At 36.5% G+C, this 26,238-nt stretch overlaps 1 protein-coding gene and 1 long non-coding RNA gene across 2 annotated transcripts in view; one reads left to right on the top strand and one right to left on the bottom strand.

The window, feature by feature from the left end:
• Gpc5 (glypican 5) overlaps positions 1 to 26,238 on the bottom strand; it is a 1,275,516-nt gene that overhangs the window by 184,112 nt on the left and 1,065,166 nt on the right. The window lies entirely within an intron of this gene.
• LOC114624821 lies at positions 19,484 to 24,519 on the top strand. The gene is made up of 3 exons (XR_003711972.1): positions 19,484 to 19,592; positions 22,968 to 23,217; positions 24,480 to 24,519. It is a non-coding gene; the product is annotated as an uncharacterized LOC114624821 (long non-coding RNA).

Genomic DNA, 26,238 nt, shown 5'->3' with positions numbered 1-26,238 from the left:
CATAAAAATGGAAGTGGAAACAATAAAGAAAGCACAAAGGGAGACTACCCTGGAGATAGAAAACCTAAGAAAGAAATCAGGAGTCATAGACACAAGCATCACCAACAGAATACAAGAAATAGAAGAAAGAATCTCAGGTGCAGAAGATACCTTAGAAAATATCGACACAACTATCAAAGAAAATGCAAAATGCAAAAAGTTGTTATCTCAAAATATCCAGGAAATCCAGGACACAATGAGAAGACCAAACCTAAGGATAATAGGTATAGATGAGAGTGAAGATTCCCAACTTAAAGGGCCAATAAATATCTTCAACAAAATTATTGAGGAAAACTTCCCTAACCTAAGGAATGAGATGCCCATAATCACACAAGAAGCCTACAGAACGCCAAACAGACTAGATCAAAAAAGAAACACCTCCCGTCACATAATAATCAAGACACAAAATGTACAAAACAAAGAAAGAATTTTAAAAGCAGTTAGGGAAAAAGGCCAAATAACATATAAAGGCAAACCTATCAGAATTACACCTGACTTCTCACCAGATACTATAAAAGCCAGAAGATCCTGGACAAATATCATACAAACCCTAAGAGAACATAAATGCCAGCCCAAGCTACTTTACCCAGCAAAACTCTCAATTACCATAGATGGAGAAACTAAGATATTCCATGACAAAACTGAATTTGCACAGTATCTTCCCACAAATCCAGCTCTACAAAGGATAATAGCAGGAAAGATCCAATACAAGGAGGGCAATCATACCCTAGAAAGAGCAAGAAAATAATCCTTTTCCATCAAACCCAAAAGAAGATAACCACACAAACGATGTCTCCATTATTAGCAAAAATGACAGGAAGCAACAACACCCTCTCCTTAATATCTCTTAACATCAATGGACTCAATTCCCCAATAAAAAGGCATAGGCTAACGGACTGGATACGCAAACAGGACCCAGCTTTTTGCTGCTTACAGGAAACCCACCTCAGTGACAAAGACAGACACTACCTTAGAGTAAAAGGTTGGAAAACAATTTTTCAAGCAAATGGTCCTAAGAAACAAGCGGGAGTAGCCATCCTAATATCGAATAAAATTGACTTTCAACTTAAAACTATCAAAAAGGATAAGGAAGGGCATTTCATACTTGTCAAAGGAAAAGTCAACCAACATGAACTCTCAATTCTGAATATCTATGCACCAAATACAAGAGCGTCGACTTACATAAAAGAAACCTTACTAAAGCTCAAAACACACATTGCACCTCACATAATAATAGTGGGAGACTTCAACACCCCACTCTCAGCAATGGATAAATCATGGAAACAGAAACTAAATAGAGATACAGTAAAACTCACAGAAGTTATGAACCAAATGGACTTAACAGATATCTATAGAACATTTCACCCTAAAGCAAAAGAATATACCTTTTTCTCAGCACCTCATGGTACCTTCTCCAAAATAGACCATATAATTGGGCACAAGACAGGCCTCAACAGATATAAGAAAATTGAAATAATTCCCTGCATCCTGTCAGATCACCATGGTCTAAGGCTGGTCTTCAAAAATGACAAAGAGAATGGAAAGCCCACATTCATATGGAAATTGAACAACACCCTACTCCTTGATAATCAGGTAAGGGAAGAAATAAAGAAGGAAATTAAAAACTTTTTAGAATTTAATGAAAATGATGACACATCATACCAAAATCTATGGGATACAATGAAAGCAGTGCTAAGAGGAAAATTCATAGCTCTAAGTGCCTACAAAAAGAAACTGGAGGGAGCATACACTAACAGCGTGACAGAGCACCTGAAAGACCTAGAACAAAAAGAAGCTAATACACCCAAGAGGAGTAGACGGCAGGAAATAATCAAACTCAGGGCTGAAATCAACCAAATAGAAACAAAAAGAACTATCCAAAGAATCAATAAAACTAGGAGCTGGTTCTTTGAGAAAATCAACAAGATAGATAAACCCTTAGCTAGACTAATCAGAGGGCAGAGAGACAGTATCCAAATTAATAAAATCAGAAATGAAAAGGGTGACATAACAACAGAAACTGAGGAAATTAAAAAAATCATCAGATCCTACTACAAAAGCCTATATTCAACAAAATTGGAAAATTTGGATGAAATGGACAATTTCCTAGACAAATACCAGTTACCAATGTTAAATCAGGACCAGATAAACCATCTAAACAATCCCATAACCCCAAAAGAAATAGAAGCAGCCATTAAAAGTCTCCCTACAAAGAAAAGCCCGGGACCAGACGGTTTTAGTGCAGAATTCTATCAGACCTTCAAGGAAGACCTAATTCCAATTCTTTTTAAACTATTCCACAAAATAGAAACAGAAGGTACATTACCCAACTCATTCTTTGAAGCCACAATTACACTCATACCTAAGCCACACAAAGACCCAACAAAGAAAGAGAACTTCAGGCCGATCTCTCTTATGAACATTGATTCAAAATTACTCAATAAAATTCTAGCGAACCGTATCCAAGAACACATCAAAACAATTATCCATCATGATCAAGTTGGCTTCATCCCAGGAATGCAGGGTTGGTTCAATATTCAGAAATCCATCAATGTAATCCATTATATAAACAAACTCAAAGAAAAAAACCACATGATCATCTCACTAGATGCTGAGAAAGCATTTGACAAAATTCAACACCCCTTCATGATAAAAGTCTTGGAAAGGTCAGGAATTCAAGGTCCATACCTAAACATAGTAAAAGCAATATACAGCAAACCAGTAGCCAGCATTAAACTAAATGGAGAGAAACTTGAAGCAATCCCACTAAGATCAGGGACTAGGCAAGGCTGCCCACTCTCCCCCTACTTATTTAATATAGTACTGGAAGTCCTAGCCAGAGCAATTAGGCAACACAAGGAGGTCAAAGGGATACAAATTGGAAAGGAAGAAGTCAAAATCTCACTATTTGCAGATGATATGATAGTGTACTTAAGTGACCCCAAAACTTCCACCAGAGAACTCCTAAACCTGATAAACAACTTTAGCAAAGTGGCTGGATATAAAATTAACTCAAGCAAATCAGTAGCCTTCCTCTACTCAAAAGATAAACTGGCTGAGAAAGAAATTATGGAAATGACACCCTTCAAAATAGTCACAGATAATATAAAATACCTAGGTGTGAACCTAACCAAGCAAGTAAAAGACCTGTATGACAAGAACTTCATTCCCCTGAAGAAAGAAATCGAAGCAGATCTTAGAAGATGGAAAGATCTCCCATGCTCATGGATTGGAAGGATTAATATAGTAAAAATGGCTATTTTGCCAAAAGCCATCTACAGATTTAATGCAATCCCCATCAAAATTCCCACTCAATTCTTCTCAGAGATAGAAAGAGCAATCTTAAAATTTATTTGGAATAACAAAAAACCCAGGATTGCGAAAACTACTCTCAGCAATAAAAGAACTTCTGGAGGAATCACCATCCCTGACTTCAAGCTGTACTACAAAGCGATAGTGATAAAAACTGCATGGTATTGGAACAGAGACAGGCAGGAGGATCAGTGGAATAGAATAGAAGACCCAGAAATGAACCCCCATACCTATGGTCACTTGATCTTTGACAAAGGGGCTAAAACCATCGAATGGAAAAAAGATAGCATTTTCAACAAATTGTGCTGGTCCAACTGGTTGTCAGCATGTAGAAAAAAGCAAATTGATCCATACTTATCTCCTTGTACAAAGCTCAATTCCAAATGGATTAAGGACCTCCACCTAAAACCAGCCACACTGAAACTAATAGAAGAGAAACTGGGAAAAAGCCTGGAATACATAGGCACAGGGAAAAAGTTCCTGAACAGAACACCAATGGCCTGTGCTCTAAGAACAAAAATTGACAAATGGGACCTCATAAAGCTGCAAAGCTTCTGTAAAGCAAAGGACACAGTCAATAAGACAGAGCGGCAACCAAAATGCTGTGCAGTAGAGAAAACTGTAATTCAGTATTCTGCTTGCAAATTTGACTTAATCTCGTAAAGTTATTTCTCCTACAAAGCATATTTACTTGTCAAACTTAATACACTGTAAATAGAATAAAGTAATATACATATAAAGCAATAATAATATATGACTTTATTAGTTTAAGTATTTAATTTTAATTCTTTTAAATATTTTTAATTTGAAAAAAGCTGGAAAACTATAAATGCAAAACAGACAGAATCAGATACAGACAGAAATATAAGGGGTAATCCATAGTTTCTAATATCCAGCTTCTGTACTTCTCCAAGTTGTTAATTTCTTTAAAATATTTATATAAACTAGATGTCAATTTTTAAATATATCACTTAATAGTTGAATGATTATTTAAAGCAAATACCATGAGCATATCTAAAAGTGTTTTATCATCATTAACATATGGAAAATTGCAAAGTTACATATGTTTGGGTTATTGTCAATTAATGAAATTTGTTGTCTGTAATTCCCTAGAAGTATTTAAATAAAATAACTAAAGGTTTTTTTGTTGTTGTTGTTGATAACAGGCCATGTAATTAGGCAAGATGAAGTAGGCGTAAGATTCACTCAGTAAAGAAAATGAATGATTATCTTCTGGTCTATTATCCAGGGAATCACAGGCCTTTCCTTGTGATTTTGAAATCTCAAAGTCCATCCCTAGTGACATACTTCCACCAACAAAGCCATACCTCCTAACCCCTGTCAAATCATACCACTCGTGATCATTAATAATTAAAACATATGAGTCTATGGGATCCTTTACAGTCAAATCACCAGAAACACATGTATTCAGAGAGGGCGTACATAGTGACCAATAACATTGTCACTATGTATACTTTAGTTTTCTGACATCAGACACTCTACTGCTTAAAATCTCAGGATAGGTGTTGGTTCACAGATCAGGAGTTCTGAATAATAGAGGCTTGTTCAATATGTGTAGTATATAATCAGCCTCTCTTTGACTATATTTAAATATTCTTCTCTTCAATAAGTCTTTCCATGAGGATATTAATCTCTCCATTAATTGAAAGAGTATAACATAACATCTTTCATCCTTACCCTCCACAATAATCCATACATACATCTAAGTATTTTCCTGGCAGTAGTCAAATAACATTATCCACCTGGATAAAAACTATATAACTATACAACTATACAACTATACAACTATACAACTATAAAACTATAACTAAGGACTGTCTTTTTCAGGTCCCAGGGGAAGATTTAGAAGGTTTGAATGTACTATTTTGGAAATGTATAATGTATGATATGCTTAGCATGTAATGATAGAAATTATACTCTAAAAATTAATATACTCTGTCATTTGTAGCAAACTATCTGTTTGATGAGAACGTCAGTTTGCAATGCCTCATAAGCTGAGCTTGAACTCTGAAACTCACAGGGTTGAAGGAGTGAATCAACACCTTCACTGTCATCGGACATCAATATGTGTGCTAGGGTTCATTCATGGGGGACACATCAGCTTTTGGATGTGTCTGTCCACATATACACAAAATACAGGCACACAGAACATAAGATAATGTAAACAAAATGGCCATTTTATACCAAAACAGGCTTTACATTGTTAGAATAGGTCAAACAATAATCAGGATTTCTAATGACTATTCTTTGACTTTTAAGTAATGTCTACTCTTTTGGGTATTGTCATCAGCACTATGGTATGAAAGGCTTTTTGTATAACTAACTGGGCTAATACACATACAAAGTACCACTGTTAAATAAACATTTTAATTTTTTGTTTTTAATTGTTTACAACATTTGGACTTATGGCACTTCTATGAGTATGGTATCAGCATGAATCTTCCCTTGATCTTTGAAAACATAAAATGCTTCACGCTTGAAACATTCACTGATCAGACTTTCTTTTTCTTTCTGTTGACATTTCCTTAGTGATGATTAAAAAGAAACATTTTGTTCATATATGTTTATCATTGAACTCTCTTATGACTAACAATAATTCTTTAGTAAGTAGTCCACGTTTAGAGTTCTGTGCTTGCTATCCATTGTATTTTTATAGATTTTAAATTATATTTTTTAGATATGTGTATGCATGGGGCTGCTCATGTCACAGAACATATGTGAAGGTCTGAGAATAGATTATGTGGTCTAGTTCTCTGAGTTTCCCCTGTGGATCCAGATGAGTCAACTCAGGTCATCAGGCTCAGAAGGGAGCACCTTTACCCACCAAGCCATCTCCACCACCCTATTAACTTTGTATTTAAATAAAGAATAATGTTTTGGCAATGTAGTGAAGAAGTGAATATAAAGAGGGAATGATGGAATGAAAACTGAGGATGGGAGGAAAATGTTAGGGTTAGATAAATTATGATAAAAATATATCTATTAGTACTTGTACCTTATGGAGGAAGGAAACATATGTTCCAAAGTCTAGAATTTTTCCTTTCAGCTGGTTAATCAATTACATATAACTCCTGTATCTTTCCTCTAAATTTTTCATCATCTAAATGATGGGCTTCTCCTCAGATGGGCTTCTTCTGTTATACACAATTATATTAATTCAGACAAATCTTCAGCATATCTATGTATCCAAACTTCAAACCCTCCTGGAAAGCACCTGATAGAACTCTATCAACCGTGGCCTCACCCTCGAGTGTATGCATATTGTTTCTGTCAATCAAAAGTCAATCAACTCCTTATCATAACACTTAGTGAATATTTTGAGTTCATATTTTATCCATTTTATTTGCTGAGAAGCAATTCCCTGCTTCTCACCCATCAAATATTATTCTTTATAATAATGTATTAGTTAAGATGTTTGAAATCCTCAGACCATTATATTTTTGCTCATTTTATTCCATCAAAATTTTTTTCTTTGATATCTCTTTGGAAAAAAAATCATTTCTTTGAACCTTGGGTCAGACATGACTTTTTGTATGATTGCTTTCCATTATTATATTGCGTCTGTGATCTTATCTGTTTTTGTCATTTCATCTCACTAGGCCTGGAAATCAGAATCATGGATAGCATATCATCAAAATAGAAAGTGCTGTCATTCATACTTTTAAACTTGGTATAAATTCATTTGCAGTGATAACTGTGGATAAGTTTATGGTTTCACAACTTCCAGAAGCAGAATCTAAGAGAACTCATGCTCAGGTAACTTTGAGGAAAGGCAATGGGTGAACAGATAAGGCTATTGATAAAGCTGTAGGGAAATGGGACAAGATGCCAGGCAAGGATGTGTTCTCAGAAAAACATTCCCAGAGAGAACTGAACTGGTCCCACAGGGAGACCTGGAGAGATGCTAGGGTGGGCATTTTGAGCGAATCCCTCATGCTGATGAAATAATGACAGGTTAGATATTTTACGGGTTTTGTGCAGATAACCACAGTTGTATGAGTGTGTGGATGTATGTGGATCTCATGTACAGAAGACACATTTTTCAGCCCTCATCTCCAACCTCTGGCTCATATGTTCTTTCTACTTCCTCATCTACTGTTCTCTGAGTTTTAGAATGGGTTCTACAGCTAACCTGTGTAGGGGTAAGCAGCCAATTTTTATGTTTTCTCTGCTAAGTGACAAGAAGTTGGGAGTCTCTGAATTGCCTGATGCCTACCTTAAAAAGAAGCTGCTGTGATGAATATCAGAGTGCAGCACAAATCCAGAAATATAAATAAAATCATTTATAGGCATTTTGACAACACATTTAGCAAAACCACAATAGAAGGTTGTTCTCAAGGATCTATGGTCTCCTCAGCAATGGGCTTTTGTCTAGATTTATCTTATCAGGCAGGAATTCCCTCCTGTGGAAAAAGCCTCACAACCAATGAGAAAATGTGTTCTAGTCATGCCACTAGTGCTTTGGTGGCTTTGTCTTCCTAAGATAGATGTTATTGTAGCATGTGGGATCCACATCTGGGTAAGACTACAGGTTACATTTCTTTCTTAGCAGTGTGCATAGCACCTTCAGTCACTAGAACACCAGCCAACTGGGAAGAACTTTTTGGTCACTTCTAGCTTGATTTCTCTATGTTTTACAACCCAAGCATGTGGCTTGTTTTTTTAAAACACAGATTCATAGTATCTAGCTTTGGTAAACAACCAACAAAGAGTGAAGGAAATAACCTGTAATGTTGTAGAGCGCCCTGGGGCCTCCTTGACCAATAACTGTGGGGAGATATCTAGTACCTGGTACTGAAACTTACGTTATATATCCCAAACCTTCAGGAAAGAGCAATGGAAGCTTCATCTTGTTCCATAATGGTTATATCCAACCAAATTTGCATCAGGCATCCACATGGATTTTCTTTTTCCATATCGTTTTCAGTATATATATATATATATATATATATATATATATATATATATATATATTCATTTACTTATTGATATATTAATGGGCAGAGGTGATAATTTCTGGTACTTTTGATTGGTTATTCTTCAACAGTTAGTGATGTTGTATACCTTGTAGCACATATATTTCCTTTTGAGATCAATTTTCTCATTAAATGTTTGTCATGACTTTCTTTTAAATTTTTTTTATTGTTTCTTTCAGAGTCATTAACCTCACTCTCCGCTCTGAGGGTGCCTGTGTGTTCCTGATTCCCAGGTCATTTTCTCAGACACATAACTCCCAGGAGCAACTGTTCTTAGAGCTCACTGTCTGTGTGTCCATACACACTTTAAATTTAATTGATCTAAGTACTAAGTTAGTCATTAATTTAACAAGTTCTTATGAGACAATTTTATAAAGTTTCTGTAGTATAAGTTAAACTACTGACTAGTGTGAGTACTCATGGGAAAGCAGGAAATATTGAATTCTCTAACCTCTGGTCTAGTAGTTTTCTGCACACTATCCAGAATATGTTATAGGTTTTGGTGTTAGTCTCAAGTGTAAAAGAATGCACTCTTAGATTATTAGGTTATTGAGATGTGGATAATTCATTTCCCATTTTACTTTTATTTATCTTAGAAAATCAAGTGTTCTTAGAAGAGAAAGTCTTGTGAGGGTTAATGCTATGAAACATAATGGGCTTGAGGATAACCTTACAGCTGCTGAGTACACTTTCCCTTTCCCCAGGATATGCATGAGAACAAACAAATTTAAAAACATTTAGAGAAGAGTAGTTCCGTCTTAACCTCACCCTGACGAACTGCTGGTTATTAATACTTTTCCTTTCACGGCATATCTTTTAACTTTTACTTACTCTGAGCTTCCCGCTGGAAGAAATGTCATTACAGACCCAGTATCAGACTGAGAGAGAATAAGGAGAGTTCAGAACTGTGAATGAAGCTGAGGCCTGGGTCCAGAAACCTAAGGGGTACAATCTTCTTTCTAGCACAGTATTGCCACTATCTAACTAATGTTCTCATGAAATCATGTCATTTAAACCCATCATCATAGTTGAAATGTGGTGTCTTTGAAATAATTGTGTTATCACTGTGTATTATTTCAGCATCTAATGAGACACAGACACATCATAGATGCATATAATTTATTTAAGATTTTGTTTCTCACAAGTATTTCAAACTTTGGACTGTTTTTCTTGTGTGTTTGAAGACACACCTAAGAAGAATAATATTTGAGTTTCTATCTCATAAGATTCATTATGTCAACATTTGCTGGGAGACAATCTGAAGGTATGCTTGTTCGACTGAGAAAATATGCATATTTAGAGATTTTTATGTGTAATATATGTTTAAGATTCAATCATAGTTAGTTTTAATCCTCTGATGTATTCTTTGATTTTGACACCTGTACTACAGTTACAGCAAATTAGAATGATACTGGTATATTCCAACAGCAAACATCAACTACCTAGGAATTATTCATCTCAGGCTCTTTCACTCAGTTTTTTGGTTCCTTTTTCCTTTTTGAACTTTTGTCTTCTCTTTTTGTTTAGCTTTGCTAATATCTGATCACATAATTAAAAGCATTGAAATTTTCTAAAACTACAGCTCACAAACTATAGAAAACATCCATCGATATAAGCCTAGTCATCTTAAATACATGAGACTATTGATGTGAATATTCTAAGGGACTGACTTCAGGTAGCAAATGGTTTTTGTGATGATGGCAGGAAACTTGATACTTGCGTGCTGAGACTAGCAATAAGACAACACAGCATTTTTTCAATGTTGAGCACTGGAAGAAAGAGAAATAAAACATTTGTGGTATATGTATTTGAATATGACATGATTCTCTATGGAAAAAAATTAAAGATACAAAAAATAAAATGTCTTGGAACTTATAAGTGAGCTTTACCATGCTGTCAGAAGACAAGTATAGCACACTAAATCATAACTCCCAGCAGACACAAGACTCCAAGAATACTTGAATGCCTTTCATAAATGGAGGAGAAATTGCATATAGCTTGATAATTTAAATTATGTCAAGATTACGTTAATGCCTAGTACAATGTAAATGCCATGTGAATAGTTGTTATTGTGCAGTGAGTAATAATGATGACATTCAGACTGCACATCATCCCTGAAGATGTGAATTTTTACATAATTACAATGTTTTAGTAACCATTAGAGTATTTCATGAATATATACAATCAGTGGAATATGAGAAATTATAATCAAAAGTGGCAATCCTTAAAAATATATTTGATAGTATTGAGTTGCATCAAAAAATTTGAACATACTACTAAGAAAGATTTTCACTTGCACAAATAAAGTTTTTAAGTTCAGTAAGTTCAAAATACAATAGGTTGAATGATCTTTTGTGTTAACACTAGAATGAAGAAAATGTGTGAAGTTCACAAATCTTACGAAGAATGTAAACATGGAAACACCTCAGACATTTCAAAGTAAATCTCAATAGAGAAGTGGCACATATTCATACTTATATCCATAAAATTCCAACATTGGTTTCAAAATAATGCTAATACCATAGTGTGATATGTATTATATGTTAACAGATTATTATAAAAAAATTAATGGTGGAAAAATTGTCTAGGACCTGAACTAACAGAAAAGTGGTCTAAAATTTGGAGATGTCAAGTGGGAGGGCCAGGGATGAGAAAAAAAGAAGACAGAAGAAATAGATGGAACCAGGAGGTTTGCATACATGATGATATACACCAACTAAGTTTAAAGAAGAATAGCTTCCTTTATACCATTAGAAAGGAGGAAAGGCTGAGATTTTAACAAAATAAGATGATATTGGAAAAAAGAAACTCAGATACAGCATATGGTGAAGCATCTGAGTCCCCAAAGCTGACTCCTCTTTTATGGTACTGGCTCCATCTCCAGACTGGCTTTTCAAGTCCACACCTAAACAAAGAAACAGGATGAAGTTTTCCTTCCTACTTTCATCAGGGCCTCTGAGAAACTTTTGGTTACATACCCTACATAGATAGACTGAAAGTAACTTTATACAACATTCTTGGTACACTTGTATTTTGACTGTCACGTGATTGTTTGAGGCGAAAAAAATGTTTACTTTTGTAGCTCACAACCAGGATGCTTTAGTATATCCCTGTATAGTCTTATTAACATGGTATATTTCTTGTGTGGTCCTTTTCTCCTAAGCATATTACCTTAATATAACCACATGTCATTACAAAAGTACTAACTAATTTATGGTTTATAATGTACCTAACTAGTACTCTTCAGAACTATCAAGGTTATCTAACCACAAATCACAAATATCTGGAAAACTGAAGACAGTAAAAGCCTAAGGAACATGGCAACTGCCAGTGCCTGCTGTGTCCACCTGGGCACAGCCAGCATAGTTGAGCTGCCATTAGTCTCCAAGCTCTGCCTTCTAGCCCACAGCTCTCGCTGTTTCCCTGGGGATCCCTGCATGGAAGCTCAAGGAAAATTCAACTTTGACCTCTCCCCTGCCAATCTCCTGCAGATGGAGTCTACCTGCTACACAGCCAGCAGAGGTGAGCTGCATGCTGTTCCCTGACCTCCACTGTCAGGCATATGGCTCTGCCAGCTTCCCCCAGGAGTCTTGCCTGCGTCAGAAACATACAGTCAACACCTGGGACAACCAGATGGCTAAAGTACAGCATAAGAACACAATCAGCAAGAGCCAGGGCAACATGGCATCAGTAGAGAGAACAAGCCCTGAATATCCTAACACAACTGAAGCAAAAGAGATGATTTTAAATGCCATCTTATAAAGATGATAGAAGCATTTTAAAAGGAAATGAATAAATCTCTTAAAGAAATACATTAGTCATCAGGGAAAGGCAAATCAAAGCAACCCTGATATTCCACTTCACACCAGTCAGAATGGCTAAGATCAAAAATCCAGGTGTCAGCAGATGTTGGTGAGGATGTGGAGAAAGAGGAACATTCCTCCATTGTTGGTGGGATTGCAAACAGGTACAACCACTCTGGAAATCAGTCTGGTGGTTCCTCAGAAAATTGGACATAGTATTATCTGAGGACCCAGCTATACCACTCCAGGGCATATACCCAAAAGATGCCCCAACATATACCAAGGACACATGCTCCACTACGTTCATAGAAGCCTTATTTATAATAGTCAGAAGCTGGAAAGAACCTGGATGTCCTTCAACAAAAGAATGGATAGAACAAATGTGGTACATTTACACAGTAGAGTGCTACTAGACTATTAAAAACAATGAATTTATGAAATTCTTAGGCAAATGGATGGAACTACAAAATATAATCCTGAGTGAGGTAACCCAGTGACAAAAGTAGACACATGGTATACACCCACTGATAAGTGGATATTAGCCCAAAAGCTCAGAATACCCAAGATACAATTCATATACCACATGAAGCTCAAGAAGAAGGAAGACCAAAGCATGGATGCTTCAGTTCTTCTTAGAAAGGGAAGCAAAATACTCATGGGAGCAAATGCAGAGACAAAGTGTGGAGCAGATATTGAAGGAAAGGGCATCCAGAGACTGCCCCACCTGGGGGTTGATTCCATATAGTCACCAAATCCCGACACTATTGCTGATGCCAAGAAGTGCTTGCTCACAGGAGCCTGATATAGCTGTCTCCTGGGAAGCTCTGCCAGAGCCTGACAAAAACAGATGCAAATGCTCACAGCCAATCATTGGACAGAACATGGGGTCACCAATGGAGGAGTTAGAGAAAGGACTGAAGGAGCTGAAGGGGTTTGCAACCTCATAGGAAGAACAACCAGATCCCCCAGAGCTCCCAGGAACTAAACCACAAACCAAAAATTACACATGGAGGGACACACGGCTCTAGCTGCATATGTAGCAGATGGTCTTGATGGGAATCAATGGGAGGAGAGTCTCTTGGTTCTGTGAAGGTCGAATGCCCCAGTGTAGGGGAATGCCAGGGCAGGGAGGTGAGAGTGGCAGGGAGGATAGATGGGGAACACCCTCATAGAAGCACAGTGATGGGGCAGGGAGGTGAGAGGGCAGGGAGGATAGATGGGGAACACCCTCATAGAAGCACAGTGATGGGGCATGGAATAGGCAGTTTCCAGCAGGGTGTGGGAAAGTGGAAAAGGGGATAATATTTGAAATGTAGATAAAGAAAAGATCCAATAAAAAAAAACAGAAAAAAGGAGACAGCTATATCAGGCTCCTGTCAGCATGCACTTCCTGACATCCACATCAGCGTCCACCTTTGATGACTGCACATGGGATGGATACCCAGGTGGAATAGTCTCCAGACAGCCCCTCCTTCAGTTTCTGTCCCACACTTTGTTTCCACGTTTGCTTCCTTGAGTATTTTGTTACTCCTTCTAAAAAGGATCAAAGCACTCACAATTGGTCTCCCTTCTTCATGAGCTTCATGTGGTCTGTGAGTTGAATCTTGAGTATTGTCAACTTCTGGGCTAATATCTAATTATCAGTGAGTGAATATTTTGTGATTGAGTTACTTCACTCAGGATAATATTTTCTTGTTTCATGCATTTACCTAAGAATTTGTTGTTTTTAATAGCTGAGTAATACTCCATTGTGTACCACATTTTTTGTATCCATTTCTCTGTTGAAAGATATCTGGGTTCTTTCCAGCTTCTGGCTATTGTAAATAAGGCTGCTATGAATCTAGTGGAGCATGTCCTTGTTATATGTTGGAGCATCTTCTGACCAGAAAATAGAAGCAAATAGAATTTTAAAAACCCTTATTTTTAATAAAAAAAATTGAGAGAATGCTGGAGATGGAAAATCTAGTTAAAGAGAACAGGAATTACAGAAGCATCATCAGCAGTAGAAAACAAAAGATGGAAGAAAGTCTCAAATGTAAAAGATGTGATTGAAGAAATCAATACGTCAGTCAAAGAACATGCTAACACTAAAAATTTAATGACACAAAACATCCAAGAAATTTGATGTTAGGATCAAATTTCTTTGAAAAGACCTAATCTAAGTATAATGGGAAGAGAAGAAGGAGATGACTGCTGGCTACAAGGCCCAGAAAACAATTTCAACAAATTATAGAAGAAAATTTCCCTAATCTAAAGAAAGATATGCCTGTAATTGTATAAAAAGTTTACAGAACACCAAATAGACTAGATCAGAAGAGAAAAATCTTACTGCCACATAATAATTTAAACACTAACTGTATAAAACAAAGAAATAACATTGAAAGCCATGTGGGGCAAAGGTCAAGTAGCACATAAAGTTGACCTATCAAAATTACACCCAATTCCTCAACAGAGACTCAAAAAGCCAGAAGGGCCTGAGCATATAACTTGCAAACTCTAAGAGACCACAGATGTCATCCCAGACTACTATACCCAGAAAACTTTCAATCACCATAGATGGAGATAACAATATATACAATGACAACAACCAAGTTTAAACAACATCTATTCACAAATGCATCCCTACAGAACATACTAAAAAATTAGGATAATTGGGAATATTTATACCACAAGATTCAACTCCGGGCTTATACCCTAAAGTTGGCCCACCATACTACAAGTACAGTTGCTCATCTATGTTCAGAGCAGCTTTGTTTGTAATAGCCAGAAACTGGAAACCACCTAGATATCCCTCAACTGAAGAATGGATAAAGAAAATGTGGTACATTTACACAATGGAATACTACTCAGCTATTAAAAACAAAGACATCACGAAAATTGCAGCAAATGGATGGAACTAGAAAAGATCATCCTGAATGAGGTAACCCAGATCCAGAAAGACACACATAGTTTATACGTACTTTTAATTGGGCATTACCCTTATGATACAGGATAGCTGTGCTACATTCCACAGACCCAATGAAACTAGGTAACAAGGAGGGCTCAAAGGAGGATGCTTGACTCTCACTCAAAAGGGAAAATACAGTAGACATCTGAGATGGATGAAGGGAGGTATCTGCAAAGGAGAGGGGTGAAGAGGGAAACGAGGACAAAGATCAGGTGTGAAGAGAGGGGAGCAGAAAAAGGCTGTGAGAGGGTAGGAGATAAGTGTGGATCATCTCTCAGACAAGCGAGATACCTGGGACAGGGGAGACTTCTGAGGTTTGACCCTAGCTGACTTCTGAGAGTCTATAGGTTTGACCCTAGCTGAGACTACTAACAGCTGGGGATAAGAAGTCTGAAGTGTCTACCTCTTGTAGTCTTGTGGGACTTCCAGTGGAGGGAGCAAGACAATAGCCTACTGACAAAACCATTGACCCCAAATTAGCTTTGCCTAAAAGATATAGCAGCAGTTGGAGGAATGGGCAACCAATGACTGGCCCAACATGAGACCTACCCCATGGGAGAGAACTAATGCCTGGCTCTATTAATGATACTCTGCTTGCTTGCTGACAGGAGCCTAGCCCTAGCATAACTGTCTCCTGAGAGGAATCATCTAGAAGGGGATGAAAACAGATGCAGAGACCCACAACCAAGCATTAGGCAGAGCTCAGGGAGTCTTGTGGATGAGAACGTAGGATTGAGTGAACCACAGAGGTCACAGTCACCACAAGAAGACTTACAGAGTCATTTAATCTGGGCCCATGGCAGCTCACAGAGACTGACTCTCCAACCAAAGACCATGCAGGGACTAGACCTAGTCCCCATACACATTTGTAGTGGAGGTACAGTTTTGTCTACATCTCAGTCCCTGGTACCTGCCTTTGAATTCCCATCCTTAAACTGGCTGGCATTGTTGGGTCCCAGTGGGGGTATGCTCTTAGTTCTGCTGAGACTTGTTGTATCAGGCCAGGTTGTTACCCATAGGACACTTCCCCTCCTCTGAGGAGAAGGGGATGGGGGTAGGGGAGTAGGTTTGGAAGGAGAGGAGGAAGTCTGGAAGCAATTGGGATATAAAGTACATAAATAGATTATTGAAAAAAAAGAAACATGAAACCTGAATTTAGTATATCATTCTTGGCCAGTCCTGGTACAATAAGACAATATTATAGAAAAAAAATCTAATGAAAATGAATGAAATACAAACTTTAGGTACTAATATATTGACAATAACTAATTTCACTAATGTATCAAACTAAAGATATTAATTACAAAAGTTAATGAGGGATGTATGAGTCTTTATTATATTCACATTTCTACTGTAAATTAGATACTTTTCTACAGTTTGAAGTCTTTGGAGAAATAAAGAAAACCTGTGATGGTAGATACAGTGTCATCAAACAACTGATGCAAGGTAGAATCACTAACAATATAATAGACACATGATCCGACAGGAACAAACAGTAAACAGCCATTACTGGAAAAGCCAACTCCCCAAAATGCAATTTTGTGACAAAATACATAAAGACACATGCCTGCACATTAGGAAAGCTGAAAACTAAAGTGTAATTTACAGACAAATGTGAAATGTAAGCTTGTAGTAGACAGAGTGAATTTGGGTATAGCCTGCTGCATCTTCTGGTTTTGGAGGCTTCATAAGGACCATGCATGTAGGTATTTGTAAGTGTTTTGTGATTTATAATAAAAGTCTTAGGTATTTTAACCTCTTTTTGTGATAAGCATTCCTTGATCTTCTCCTTTCACTTGTGCAACGTTAAGTTTTTGCACCAGAGTTCTTTCTTGCTAAGCACGTAAAAAAATGTTTTTGTTTTCCTGGGTTAAAAGAGAAAATAAGTAGAAAACACAAAGGACACGGCCTACCTTATGCGTTTGTATTTTGTTTCTTTTGCTGCGGATTTCTTAAAAGTATTGTCTGTCCTCATTACTTCTGTTTTTTGTTTGTATTTCTTACTTTCAGTTTGCTGTAGTTAGTTTTATACATTTAATGCTCCTTCTGATTTAACTGGAGGCAACTTTTCCTGGCAGAACTCATGCAGCAAGAACGTCCGGGGCAATCACCTGCCTATGGCTCTTCTCCTAAGGGCAGGCCTTGGTTCTTTCCTATGCTATCCATGCGATAATTGTGATTGGGTTTATCTAGTTCAGGAATTGTGCAGGTATGTACAGCCGGTGTGTGTTATTTTGTGCCACTGTCACTCGAGCTCCAGAAGTCAGGATTTCACAACTTTCCTCCCTCCGTAGTCACCCGCTTTTGCATGCTTTCTGAACTTTGGTGAAAGGTTGCTGCAGATGTCACATCCACTTCAGAGTACTCGATGTCATTTATACTTGGCGCTTTGACCAGTTGAGTCTCTGCATTAGCCTCTATCTACTACAGAGAAGTGCTTCACTGAACCAAGGTGAGAGCAGCATATACGTAAGGGGTTTACACTAAATATTTAGAATGCAGTTTAATAACATGGGTGTTTCCAAAAAATAGTAGGTTTGAGGCTTCTGTTCTCTCCAGTCTTCTGGTTTTGACCAGGTTTTTAGTACCAGGGAAAAAGTCCCTCCGGAGGATCAGGACTCAGATACTGTTAGGAAGTGTTGAGGACTTTGTACCCATCATGCTGCTGTTGATCAGTGGACAGATATTGCCAGGCAGGTTAGAAACGTAGTCTGAAGGTTCCAGCACTGGATAAGATAATTGACATCTCCCCTTTGCTATGACATCCCATGGAAATAAACATAGATGTAACAGATGATAAAGAGTCTCTCATTCATTGGGCATCAAATTTAGAGTAGTAATTCTGGAAGTTAAGAGTAGGCTGACACTTTGAATATTGAGAGGAAGAAGTATATATTTAACCACTATGTGGAATTGTTTCTATTTATTAACTTTCACTCACCCAAACCAGGATGGACAATTGCCCTGTTGCTATTTCCACTCATTTTTAAATACCAGACGCCAGGATGGTCTTTGCATGCAATTCTTACAGTAACAAGCATTTAAACTCTCACATGTAAAAGAGAGAAAAAGAAATAGGGTTACAGCACCAAATTATTTATTTATCTTCTTTGATGTCATTAACCAACTTAGAAATGAATACATACCTCAATTTAATTTTAACGAAATTAAAATAACTTTTATTAGAAAAAAATCAGAAGATAGTAAGAAAGTAGAAGAAAGCTCTTCTCAGGTGTTAGTGCAATGCCACTAGAGGTTTTGTTCATATTGCAACTTAGCGATGTCTATAAATCTATGATTCAGTGTGTGATTTGCTTTCCCTGTTGTAATCTGCATTTAATACTTCCATTAGAGTTGTCAAGTCAGGGAGTTCTTGACAAGTTTTATATGGTTTGCTTTCTTATAAAAGAAAATGCAGCAGTTTCAGGTTAATTTTTCCTTCCTAATCTATCTCCCTAAGTTTCACAAGAGTGTTTCATGACTTTCTGTCAAAGAATTTTTACCATATTCTATTTAGATTTTTCTTTGTTTATTTGGTTTGGTTTAGGTGTTCTGAAAGAAGTTATTGCTATATAGCTAGCTGGCCTGTAATTCACTATGTAGACAAAGCTGATGTAAAAAACACAGGGATCTATATATTTCTGTCTCCTAAATGTCATGATTAAAGTTGCAATTTGACATACAGAAAGAAAAAGAAAAATCAAAAGATAGTAAGCCATTTAATTTCATTAATTAATAAATATTTATTTGACAATAGATACGATGCTAGTTCCCTGATAACTAAATATTTTCCAGGAGGAGGCATGACTTTGGCTATATCAATAAACATATGATGTGGCCAATATAGTAAACAATCAGATGTCTCCTATTTTATCATGCTACATTTGACCAATATGAAAGCTAATAAGATGAATATACTCATATGTAATAAAATAATATTTTTACTAGAATGACATAAGTCTATATGTTTCCTTCTCACAATAGAGATGTATCTCCTCTTTTTCAGACTCACTAAAAAGTACTTCGCATGTTCATAAAAGAATAACTTCTACCATTTACTCTAATTAAAGTAATTGTAAAGGTTTTTGAGGAGCAAGTATTCATTTTTTTTTTAGTTTAATGTCAAAACTTTGTAGGTTGAAATTATTTATAGAATGTTCAAGTGATGTATTATTGTCAGACTTAGCTGCAAATACCTTTACCCACAGAGCTATGTCACAAGCCCTTAACACAAAGATTCTTGATTATTTTAACAGGTGAAAATATATACCTTCACAATTTTTTCACTACCGATTATAAAGGTTTTGGCAAACCATAAAGACAAGGAACATTCTCTGCTCATGGAGCTTACAGTCAAACAAAACAAAACAAACAAACAAAACAAAACCGTGCTTTTGAAGACTGATAGACAAGGAAGAGAGTCTTCTTCTCAAAAATTCTGTTCTCCTTTGTGCCAAGGGCATAATGAAATTATAAGGAAGTTAGAGACAGAAAGTAAGTAGCATTAACATTCCTGAACAAACTGTCATTCATAAATGTTATAAGGATGCCTACTCAGAAAGCTCACAAAATACACGAATTTCTAATCTCAATGAGGTTTGGGGGGCCATGTTTAAATTAATATCCTTATTCAATACAATTAGTTAATGGAATCTTAGCAAGAAAGTTTATAGTAATTCATGAGCTGACATTAAAACTTACATGAAAATGCAAAGACCCAAGAGGGTGGAAACAAATTTTAAGAACAAAGGCTTACACTGTTAGATTTTGAGAGACGGTCTAAAGCTACAGGGTTATAATTGACATAGGGTGATGGCGATTTGGGGACAGGCATACAGTGAAACTAGGCACAGTTTCACACAGGAAATCAAATGGTGTAATGTAAGGGCTGATGTACAGTGAGGACAGAAGAATTGTTACATCAAAAGAAGCTAGAGGTGGGCATTTGTGTGGACACAAGCACAAATCTTGACTTGAACACATCAAATTCCAGAAATAATAATAAAAAATAGTTCTAAGAAATTCTGTAAGAAAACTGTTAGGAAAACTAGGTTGGTAGAGCCAAGAAAAATAACACAAAGAAGCAATAAAAATTAAAATTTATTTTTAAAAATTTATTTACTTTTTGTATGTGCATGGCGCTGTCCTTGAATATACTTCATTCATTCCTGGTGCCAGCAGTGTACATAATCACGTGTCTCATCTTCTAGATCTGGTGTTATGGTGGTCGTGAGCCACTGTGTATGTGCTGGAATGGCCCAGGTCTTCTACAAGAGCAACAACTGCTCTTAACCTGTTGGGTCATCTCCCTGAATCCACAAATTAAACTTTCTAAAGTTTAAGACTTTTCCTAGTAACAAATATTAAAAAGAAAATTAAATTCTGTAGCCAATGGAATTGCATATATGCCAAGGGACCTATAAACAGACCAAATGCAGGATTTTTGTAATCTAAGGAAATTAAAGTTTTCAACAAATTTTAAAATATTGGAAGAAAAACCACCGGAAAACAGGGAAAATAATAGGATAATCAACATCATTAATCATTAAAGGAATGCAAATTAAACACACATGTGGTATCTTATTGTTTGGTGACTCAAAATACCTACAATCTGAAGAAAGGCATCCTCTCTACTTTTCTGTTGGGAATGTAAATTAGCTAAAGCCTCAGGGAAAATATAATCAAATTGTATCTTATAAACTCATTCATGCGCTTACTATCAGATCATACAATTTCAATATCAGAAGCTTATTGATGTACAGGAAAATGTACAAATGTACATTAGTCTTTATGTTCAAAATAAAATTAAGCATAACGTCCATTACTTGACTAATCATGATATGCATTGTAGGACCTCACTGTAATGTAATGCTTTATAATCCTTCAAGTGAAAAAGAAAAGAATTTATTGTTGTGAAAGAAAGAATGCATCAAAAATCATGATATTAAAGGAAATAAACCAGACTCAAAAATTACCTAATATGTGTCTCCATGCCATGGAAGTCTGGAGAATAGAAAGAACAGATACTAGGAGTGCCCGTGAATGAGGACTTCTGGGAGGAGATAGACTCGAGAAGGATACCAAAAATTGTTCTTATAAGCTGACACACAGTTTCCATTCGAGTTGTACACATGCTGTGTGAACACCATCTAGTTAAAATGCATTTAAATATACAGGTAAATTTAGCAAGTGTCACTTGAAAAAATTATGCTGCAATAAGAATGAATAGAAAGAAGCCAACCCATATTCATGTAGGTGGCCGATTTCTGAGTCCTTGCTTGATTCAAATTCAAAATATTCACCTTTTTGTTCTCTACTTCTCCTGTATGCTTCTCTACCTCTTGGATGCTTCTCTATCTCCTGGATGCTTCTCTACCTCCTGGATGCTTCTCTACCTCCTGGATGCTTCTCCAGCTCCAAGTCTTTGGTGCATCAATTGGTTTCAAATTGTTTCTTTGTTTTGAGTTTGAAACCAAGAAAGTTTTATATTAATTCAGGATTTTAGCTGTAATAAGCAGTATTTTCATTAGTTCAATTAACCATGATATAAAAATAATTGTTCTATTTTATAGTCTATGAATATTTTAATTATATACAAATACATTCCAAAACACATATTAATTCTAAAAAAAAAGATGGATAACGGTCAATAAATATCAATTATAAAATAGATATATATGCTCTTTCCATACAATTAAATCCCTTAATTTTGGGAAATTACAGTGAAATAATTTAAATTCTTTTACAAACTTCTCTATAGATAGGATAATTGTATAGTAAGATTGAGCAATTATCTTTTTTAAATAACATATATCAGTGTTATATGTCATATAATAAATGTGTACATGTCAGACTACATAGATAAGTTACCCTCTAAAACTGGTAAACATAGAAAATCAGAAAACGTACCATAGTTTGTTCAGCTATTTCTCTGTTTGTAGCTCTTAGGTGTTTAGCAATTTGATAACTTACATTGCATATCAAGATAAATTCCGTTAGCTATCGACTTCAAACCCTCTTGTGAATATAAGCATAGCATCTTACAGAGAAGCTTATCACTTTTCCAGATACATTTCCTGCTATGTTTCAGATGCTGTGGTAATAGAGAAATGAAAACATACTTCATACAAAGCAAACAGAGTTCTGTTTGAATGCCAAAATAATATTGCCTTAAACCTTCTCATGAATTGTTGGAGATAGAATCCAGGGCACTTCCTTAGTGTTGTAGACTATCACTGAATTATCTTTATCTCAGAGCTTCTTCCACAGGTAGTCTTCTTAAGCTTAATTCAGTGGTTTTCAACCTTACCAATGCTGAAACACATCAACACAATTCCTTATGCTGTGGTGATCTGCAATCATAAAATTATTTCATTGCTACTTCACAACCATAATTTTGTGACTGTTATGAATTGTAATATAAATATCTGATATGTAGTATATCAGATATGTGCCTCCCAACGGGGTTGAAACTCACAGGTTGAGAATCACTGGTCCAATTATTTAGACATGATAATATCAGTAAGCATTTTTTCATGTGACTTGCTCATCACCGTGTTGATATATTCACAGAGATTCAAGAGGGTGTTGGATCTCCTAGCACTGGTGTTAGAGACAGTTGCCAGCTGAAAATCCAACCCTGGGACCTCTGGAAATACACCATGTGTATTTCATGACTGAGCTACCTCTCCAGCTCCACATTTATATTAGTATTTATTTTTTAAAAATCTAAAGATAGTTCTTTACTTTTGGAAAATCAGAAATATTGACATGACTACTCCTTTTTATAATTACAAACACCTAAAATTGTATATTCTCAGGCTGCTTTAAAAATGTAAAATCCTTGTATATTCTGGACTCTAATTTCAGGTTGAGTCCTATGTCACAGACTGCATCTCTGTTTCCTTTCTTCATCCATATTCTTGGGTCTCCAGTATTTGTCTGTCAGTATACAACAAGAACTCCATCCTATTGGTGTTCCTGGTGTGCTTATGATCCTCTTAGCTCCACCAGCAAATAACACATTCAACAACTGCCACCATATCAGCAAGGGATACATTCTGCCTCAAGGCACACTGTAAGGCTGCCAAGCAGAGCTCACGAGGAAGATGAATCACAGGTAAGGATGATTTTCTATCAAAATTAAGTAATGTCTTAGTTAGGCTTTCATTACTGTGAACATAAACAATGACCACGGCAACTCTTATAAGGACAACATTTAATTGGGGCAGGCTTTCAGGTTCAGAGGTTCAGTCCATCATCATCAATGCAGGACCACAGCAGCATAGGCAGGCATGGTGCAGAAGGAGCTCCAAGTCCCACCTCTTGTTCAGAAGGCACCTAGCAGAAGCCTGGCTTCCGCATGGTTAAGAGAAGGATCTTAAAGCACACGCCCACAGTGACACACTTCCTCCACAAGGCCACAGCTACAAATAGTGCCACTTCCTGCGCCAAGCATATTCAAACTACCACAATAAGCAACCTTAATTTTGATGGATGAAAACTAGTGACTGTTTATAGACACCTGCTAGAAGACTGTTGATCAATAGTCCTTTCAGAAGCTATTATCTGTTTTGTATTCAAAAGCAAGACCTCAGTAAACAAAAGTTAGAGTTATGGACAAAAAATATTGAGAAAAGCAAAGGTAATCAAACTATTCGTTTATGTTTATATCCAATAATTCCAACCTTCCAAGTTTGAAATGGCACCAAAACGGAAGCAAGACTAAATGCAGTTATGTTCTGAACCCTTCAAGGAATCTCTCAAGGAATATAATCCAGGGATTTTTCAGTCTGAAAATAGTACACGTCACTCTCTAATCTTGAAACATGGCAGCGAAGAAAGGAGGAGGGTAACATTAGTAAACATGAGGAGATGCAAACGAGTGTATGCCAGGTTCAGACTGAGCCTCGTTATTGTGCGGGGCTTCCTCTCTTCCTGGCACAATGGAATGGTGCATTGACATGCTTATAATTTGTTGCCTAGTTTTGGATTTAAACTCTTTTCCAGAGTTGCTTGATTTCCTGTGTGCTCCTTTAGCAGGACCTGGGAGCATCGTTTTTCGTCACAGCTACTGGTGTATTGGTGCCTGAAAGTGCGGCCTGAATTTGGGTCTCACTCACACCCCTGTATGTTTCCTTGGGGTCATATTTTATTTCGTGACCACACTTCATCAGAGACGCAGAGATAGAATCAAAATCAGAGAGAGGAGAGAGAGAGAGAGAGAGAGAGAGAGAGAGAGAGAGAGAGAGAGAGGCTTCTGAATTTAAACTTTGGTCAATCATGTCTTTGAGAATATTGTCTGTTCTGCTGTTTGCCTACAGTGTTTTCAATTTGATAAGAGAAGGATCTTTAGTTCATCTGCATCTATTTACTTTTTAGTGATCCCTGTGTTGCCGTGGATCATAACATGATCTCTGACCACACATATTGGAATTTGCTCCCTAAGCTCTGGGAATCAATATTGTAAGGTAGGATTGGAGGGAAAACATCCAAGCTAATGATTTAAAAGTGCTCAGACTGCCCCAGAGAAAGCATGCTGTTGTATACAGATTATGTCATCATGCTCACTGATCACAGTGAGGAATGAGACTGTGTACGCAAAGATAGAATTGTCCACCCAGGTGTGGACATTACCAACTCATATATCTAAGTACTCACTGAACTACAACCATAAAAAGTTCTCAGCATCTGTGGATACAGATTTTTAAAATCATATTAAGTTGCCATTTGATTTTTAAAAAATTAAACAACAAGAAGATATGGAAAGTCAGCTTAGCAGTAATGGAAAATAGGAAGATTTGTTACAATTGGGATAAGAAATGATCTTTGGGATAAAATTTAATGAGACAGACAGATCACACATTGCATATTTAATAATTGATAGGCTGTGAAATCCTTGTTTTATTTTCAACTTTTTGAGACTTTAATATAATTACAGAGTTTTCCCCTTGCTTTCCTCTCTTTAAACACTGCCAGTTACCCCTTCTTGCTGTCTTTCAAATGTTGTGGCCTCTTTCCAAAATACGTTATTATATATACACTCATATAGACACAGAGACACACACCGACATAGACACAATCACACACACACACACACACACACACACACACACACACACACTCCTAAATGCATAAATACAACATGCTAAGCTTCTATAGATACTGGAAAGCATATGTTGATGATCACATTAGAAGTCCTGATTCAGATGCTATTATAGACCTATGATAAGTTTTAAGCCTTTAATGAAATTGTTTCATTAAACATATTAAAAGCATCTTGTGTTGAAGACCATGAAATATACTACATGATACTATGCACCCCTTAATGCAAAGATATAAGCTCCTTTTTATCATCTAATGTGTGTGTGTATGTGCATATATATGTAATATAAGTGGAACAAATAAAATATACTATAGTTAAAGCAAAACGCCTTCATAAAAATGTGATTTTATCAGAAAAATACAGCCAAAAATAAAGTCAACATATAAGTCTTGAATGTCACAGTTGGTTTTGTTTTTTGTTTTGTTTTGTTTTGTTTTTGTTTTTTTGTTTTGGATTTTTGTCTAGAAATGTCTGGGTTGACTTTTCATGAACACTTATTAGTAGGTTTTTGAGAGGACAAGTTTCAGCTCTGCAGACTTTTCCCAGACCTAGACTGAAGAAGAAAGTGCAGATCAAAAGAAACAAATAGCTTAGCGATTTGACTGGATCAAAATGATTGTCAAAGGGATAAAAGAAATAAAGATATGGAAAAAGTTTTAGGTTGGCTCCTTATCTAATGATGAGTCCAAGATGATACATATAGACTATAGATCTGAGATCTGCTGCCCATTGGTGACAGTACATCAAGGGAGTCACAGTGTTCACCTCAGGCATCATTTGTCCATTCCGTAGTCACTTAGGTGATGATTACAATTCTTTCCAGTCAATTGACCAACAGATGCCTCTCTTGTTTTGACTCTGCTTCATTCTTTCTCTGAGCTCTTGTCCCTTCATGTTGAGTTCCATAGCAATGTATTTAATAAGAGACCATGAAAATTTTAGGTGTTTGCTTCTGAATATGTCATTTTGTGAAATGTCTAGGCATTTCTCTCCTCTCCTCTCCTCTCCTCTCCTCTCCTCTCCTCTCCTCTCCTC

The sequence above is a fragment of the Grammomys surdaster genome, unplaced genomic scaffold, assembly GCF_004785775.1.
Source record: "Grammomys surdaster isolate TR1022 unplaced genomic scaffold, NIH_TR_1.0 65, whole genome shotgun sequence".
In the NCBI taxonomy this organism is placed as follows: domain Eukaryota; kingdom Metazoa; phylum Chordata; class Mammalia; order Rodentia; family Muridae; genus Grammomys; species Grammomys surdaster.
This window is presented reverse-complemented; position numbering and strand designations above follow the sequence as displayed.